The following is a 6,542-nucleotide window of genomic DNA, read 5'->3' on the forward strand; positions in this document are numbered from 1 at the left end:
CCGAATCGCCCGGTTTCTCGAGTAGCGTGCCACTGAAATTGCTAGAACACTACACAGAACACCCATAATGCACTGTGCTACAAGATTAAAAAGACTCTGCGAACAATGTCGTGTATAAAATGGCTGACCTCGAATCTTCTTCTGCTCTCTACGCAGAAATCCTCTGCTTCATCGGGAGTAGCGACTTGGATACAAACGCACAATATTAATATCTCACAGTTCTAATCCCTGGGAAACTTCAGCCGAGGTAGAGATTTTCCAGAAGGTACTTGAGAGTCATTTATAGTGCTGCGCTCTCTCTTTGAAGACTAATCTCGGAGCCTCTGCTTGTTCGGAAGATAAGTCTGCACCGCTCTCAGACTCCCCAAGACCACAGACGTTCAATCCAATCCAGGGTTTGGTCTGACTCCAAGCCTAAACACACCTGAAGCAGGTAATGACGAGCTGCGAGGCTAAATGACCACGCGAACAGTGTGCTCGGTGCTGGAACGAGATAAATACAGATGTGAAGTGGCTGATGATCCCCGAGGACTGGATGGAGAATCACCGCCCTGCGCCGCATTCTCACCAAAATACCCATTTCCTGTGCGGTGGCTAAGAAGGGAAACGCTAGTTCAGACAGAAGGCAGAGCACGGCTGTTGGCAAACGCGTTATCACTGCTTGGCTAGTGCGCAAACGACTCGTACGGTTACACCCGAGGCAGTTTGGACGTGACGTGCTGCGATATGCGGTTTTGTGAGAAGCGGTGTATATTGAATAAAGCAGCATTCTTGGTGCAGGTTTCAGGCTTTCACGTTCACAGATATCACACGTATAAGCTAAATTGGGGCTTTTGGGGAAGAATATTGTTTCGATTCGTAAGCGATATCGAATGATACTTTTCTTTAAAAAAAATAATTTAAAAAAAAAAAAAAAAAAAAGAGATGAATTTCATACAGGAAAAGGTACTGATTCAATCTTAGGTGCGAGTATCGGTAGAGTTGAGAGTCTCTTTGTGCTGTGAACGCAGGTTATGCCATCTCGGAATTTTAACGATCACATGACAATCAGGACGTCGGCCATTTTGAAAGTCGACGTTTTCCCTTATCCACGCTGCGACGCATAAGAAATACGTGTGCACCAATATAACACTGCGGATCGGAAAGAGACCCGTCTTCGGATTCACTCGTGTTCGTACGGATTACGAAGCGATCGAAGCAGTTTGTTGCAAACAAACGGCGCTTTCTCCACACTTCCGCGTTTACGAAAGCAGAAGCGCAAGTAGAAGTGTTTCAAAACCTGGCACTCGGAAGCGATCACCGCAACGTCTCTCAGTGCTCGAATAACGCATGCAAACATCCAAACTCCAGCTTTCAGTCATTTCCCATCGATGTGCTTATGGGGGGGGGGGGGGGGGGGGGCTTTGCGCTGTCCGCCAGGACGAGGGTGAACATTTGAAGAGGCCGGCGTTTCAAAAAACCCGATTATGTAAACGTCTAAAACGCTCGGATCTGCGTTTGCCTTCGTTTAGGATTCGTTATCTGTTCGATCCGAATAACGTATCGGTAGGGGTGTAACGACACGTCATGACGCGGTGCGAAAATGGTAAATGTCCGATATTAGCGTTCCATTAATTATGCACGTGGTGCAGGTGCACTGCTTGAACACTAGAGATCCCAATCTGTGCATCCCGTAGAGTTCGAACGGAAAGACGGGAATCATCTGCACTTGTGACGTGACCGATACCGCCAGCGATGGATCCAGATTGCAACAACTAAACACGCATTATAAGGTTATACGGTCACATGACCACGTTATAAAAGGTTAAAAAGAGCCCTTCGGTAGCTTTCAAAAACAACCACACTTCTGGGATCTACAGCACCCAAGAAAGAGGCTGATGAGAGACGGTCGTTTTAGCCGACTTTGGAGCTCCGTTTCGGCTACGGAGCTCATACGGAGTCCCGGGTCAGACACTTTGTTTATTAAAATTCTGGAGAGAATTTATACATGTACTTATTCATTTTTATATATGTATGGTGTATGTATATTTTAAACATATACGGTGAGAACCTGTAGTCGGTTTTGTTTTTACGATATTACGAAACCTCCGAGTGTAGCCGTTTTGAATCTCACTCGTTTTATTCAGACAGGAATGCACACGGTTTTGCATCGTGAGCCATACAGAAACTCCACTGGGAAATTTTCACCGCACCCTGCACATGCCCCGACTCTTGCTAAATGCTGGTTTATCTGTATTTCTTGAAAACGCCTCAAACAATCTAGCTAGCTAGCTAGCTAACTAACCAACCAAGCGTGAAAAACACAGTCATCTACTGTCGTTATATGACGGCACGGACGTTGTGAAAACGCTCCACAGACACAACACACCTACCTCGTGATTACTGTACTATCCCGACATCATCCATCCACTCAATACGGTATCCCGACCCGTCGCAGTCGGTTTAAAGTGCCGAACGTGTACAGAACGTACGCGGATAAAGATCCGAAGCTGCCGTATTTCCCGCTAAGGCACCTCGACGCATCCACCACGGCGCTGACGTTTCACGTATCTTCATATAAACACCATACAACACATGAGCGTGCAGAGAATCAGGATCCGTATCGAGAAGGGGAAAGGAAGATCGGTGCATCCTTATGAATTCTTCGGACAGATGCGATTAGGATCGAAGTCCAGTGCGATCAGTCGGACGGACGAAGAAACGTCGTGTAGGATAGAACACGAGACGTCTTTTTAGAAACCGGACAGATGAGAAGAATATAAGACGGAGACGTAATCAGATGCGTGTTCAGTAATTAGGGATATTGTGGTCTTGCTGTGGTTTCCAGCTGAATAAATGACTGGTGCTGATGGTATGAGGAAAGATGGCAGGAAATGCTACTCGCTTGTTAGAGAAAATATGAAATATGATTGTGAATGATGTATTAAGTAAAGGAGATTTTTAGGCTGTAGACTGGATGAAAATGAAACGTTTTAAAGCTGTGAATTTTATTATTATTATTATTATTATTATTATTATTATTATTTTAAAAAGGTGTTCAACAGATGAACGGCTCTGAGATTGTAAAGATTGTTTGTTTGTTTGTTTTTTAATGAAGTGATGAAATAAAGTGAGTTTTGCTCTGCTGCTGGTGTGAAGAGATGGTCGGTTGCAGACTTATTTCGACATTTTTGGACTTTTTTTTTTCCTCCTGAGGAAGTTTATAAGTTCTGTAAATCTTATCCTGAGAAAAAAATGTCTTCGTTTGGTTATTTTAACAGCCGGTTGAACTCACCTGGGTCTTACAGGTGAACACACCTGGTCTCTGTCCGAACTGTGCGGCTTAAACGCAGAAATTAGTGCACTCACCTGAACCGTGTTAGCGGAGAAACAACAAACCGTCTTCTCCTCCTCCTCCTTCTTCTTCTTCTCCTTCTTCTTCTCCTTCTTCTTGCGGAAATATTTCGACCTGCTCCAGAATCTCCTCTAGAGTTTTTTTTTTCTCTTCTTCTTTTAAACTAAAACACACCGGGTTTGTTTCCAGATCTCTCTCTCTCTCTCTCTCTCTCTCTCTCTCTCTCTCTCTCTCTCTCTCTGTGTCACACATACACTCCGAGGCAGTTTGTCTCAGCGCGAAAGGTTCGCGTGCTGCTGAGAGCGAGTCGAGCTTTCCGCGCGCGGAAATGGGTGCGCGCACGCACGCACGCACGCGCGCGCACGCGTACACGCATTCAGAGTCGCATCCGCACGCGCGTTCCATGCATTCCCTGTCCATAATAAGCATTATTATTATTATTATTATTATTATTATTATTATTATACATTTGTCTTTATTATTATTTTGTGTATGTGTCTATTATTATTATTATTATTATTATTATTGTGTGTGTGTGTGTATGTCTTTATTATTATTATTATGGTGTGTATGTGTGTGTATATGTGTGTGTATGTCTTTATTATTATTATTATGGTGTGTGTGTGTGTGTGTGTGTGTGTGTGTGTGTGTGTATGTCTTTATTATTATTATTATTGTGTGTATGTCTTTATTATTATTATTGTGGGTGGGTGTGTATGTCTTCATTATTATTATTATTATTGTGTGTGTGTGTGTCTTTATTATTATTATTATGGTGTGTGTGTGTGTGTGTGTGTGTGTGTATGTCTTTATTATTATTATTATGGTGTGTGTGTGTGTGTGTGTGTGTGTATGTGTGTGTGTATGTCTTTATTATTATTATTATTGTGTGTGTGTGTGTGTGTGTGTGTGTGTGTGTGTGTGTGTTCATATGCATTGAACAGCTCATGGAAATCAAAAATCCAATATCTCAGAATATTAGAATAAAGAGTTTATAATGCAGAAATGTCGACCGGATGAAAAGGATGTTAATTTATGCGCTGATACTCGGTCAGGGCTTTAATCCTTTTGCAGGAAGTACTGCATGAATGAGGCGTGGCATGGAGGTGATCAGCCTGTGGCACTGCTGAGGTGTTCTGGAAGCCCAGGTTGCTTTGATAGCGGCCTTCAGATCGTCTGTATTGTCGGGTCTGGTGTCTCTCGTAGATTCTCTATGGGGTTCGGGTCAGGCGAGTCGGCTGGACAATCAAGCACAGTAACACCACGGTCAGAAAACCAGTTACTAGGAGTTCTGGCACTGTGGGCAGGTGCAGAGTCCTGCTGGAAAAGGAAATCAGCATCTACATAAAGCTCGTCAGCAGATGGAAGTATAAAGTTCTCTAAAATCTCCTGGTAGACGCTGCATCGACTCTCGACTTGAGAAAACACACTGGACCAACACCAGCAGATGACCTGGCAACCCAAATCATCACTGACTGTGGAAACTTCACACTGGACTTCAAGCAGCTCGGATTCTGTTCCTCTCCACTCTTCCTCCAGACTCTGGGACCTTGATTTCCAAATGAAGTGCATTGTGGTCGTGTACTGAACCAGACTGAGAGATTAAAGCCTCAGGAAAACTTTGCAGGTATTTTGAGTTAATTAGCCGATTAGAGTTCTTCTCAAACCAAAAAAAAGGCTTGAATTATTTCACTTTATGTGTAATGAATCTAGAATATATGAAAGTTCCACTTTTTAAATTAAATTACGGGGGGAAATGAACTTTTCCGCGATATTCTAATTTTTTGAGACGCGTCTGTATATTATTATACTCTTCACACTGAGCCCGTGGTTATAGTTTACTGAACACATTTGCATATATATTTTTAATATCTCACTGACAAACAGGTCTCACAGTAACCTTTGTGTTAGCTGGTGTTATCAGGTGCTGCTGATTTTATTAAAGAATCACCTTAAGGCCAGGTGGATGTTTTTGGATGTATGGTAAATAATTAAAATGAATTAAGAATTAATATTCAGTGAAATATGTTTAGTCTGCTAATGAAGGATAACAGACTAGTCCAGTACAAGTCTAATGTAGTCTCTATATAAAACCAAATTATATATATATATATATATATATATATATATATATATATATATATATATATATATATATATATATATATATAAAAGTAGGGATGTAACGATACATCACTTTGATGGTACATCACGATAATGAAATCCAAAATACTTGCATGGATATGATATGCGTGTACATGTGATGATCGTCACTGAAACGTCTCACCCAAATTTGTCCCCCCAAAAAAAAGTTTCCTATTTTTTTTTTTATTTTAGAGTAAATCGGAGAAAACAGTATTTCTACATCATTTAGATACGCTTCTAAAATCACTTTAACCCTTTCATGCATAAATAATAAAAAAATATATAATCATATCCAGCTTCTTAATAACCTTAAATAGAATGTCAGATGTTATTTTTTGTTTGTTTGTTTGTTTCATTTAAAAAGTACACAGCTTCTCCATGTGTAGGAATACTAGGCGTTTAAAATTTTATTTATTTTTTTTTTTTAAAAAGGAAAATTTATACCTGAAATTAAAAAAAAAAAAAGTTTAACAATATAGTTAACATAAATTGTTAAAATGGATTTGAACCAAATATTTTATGTTGATATTTCAGCTGATTTTGGAGGTAAAAAAAATATATATCCATCTTCAATAACAAAATACATAAAGAAATAAAGCCCAAAAATAAAAGCAAAAAAACAAACAAACAAACAAAAAAACACAAAACAACAGATAAATCCATCAGTGTACTCCGGTTGGAAAAAAAATAAAAAATAAAAAAAAATAAAAAATTATATATATATATATATATATATATATATATATATATATATATATATATATATATATATATATATATATATATATATATATACACACACACACATATACATACATATATATACATATACATACATATACATATATACATATAAACATATATATACATGTACACACATACATATATATATATATATACATATACATATACACACACACACACACACATATATATATATATATATATATATATATATATATATATATATATATATATATATATATATATATATAATTTTAAACTTAAAACTAGGATGGATTGAAAACAGAAGCAAAACGCTAAATGCTTGACTGTAGTTTGG

The 6,542-nt window shown here is 39.0% G+C and overlaps 1 protein-coding gene across 2 annotated transcripts in view; it reads right to left on the reverse strand.

Moving 5' to 3' along the window:
• The window catches only part of adcy7 (adenylate cyclase 7), a 73,362-nt gene extending 69,682 nt beyond the window's left edge, over positions 1-3,680 (reverse strand). For both annotated transcript variants that reach the window (XM_017458477.3, XM_017458476.3), the window contains exon 1: positions 3,349-3,680. The gene's annotated coding sequence lies outside the window, so the exon portion shown is untranslated. The remainder of the gene's footprint in view (positions 1-3,348) is intronic.
• Positions 3,681-6,542: the final 2,862 nt, after the last annotated feature.

The sequence above is a fragment of the Ictalurus punctatus genome, chromosome 27, assembly GCF_001660625.3.
Source record: "Ictalurus punctatus breed USDA103 chromosome 27, Coco_2.0, whole genome shotgun sequence".
In the NCBI taxonomy this organism is placed as follows: Eukaryota; Metazoa; Chordata; class Actinopteri; order Siluriformes; family Ictaluridae; genus Ictalurus; species Ictalurus punctatus.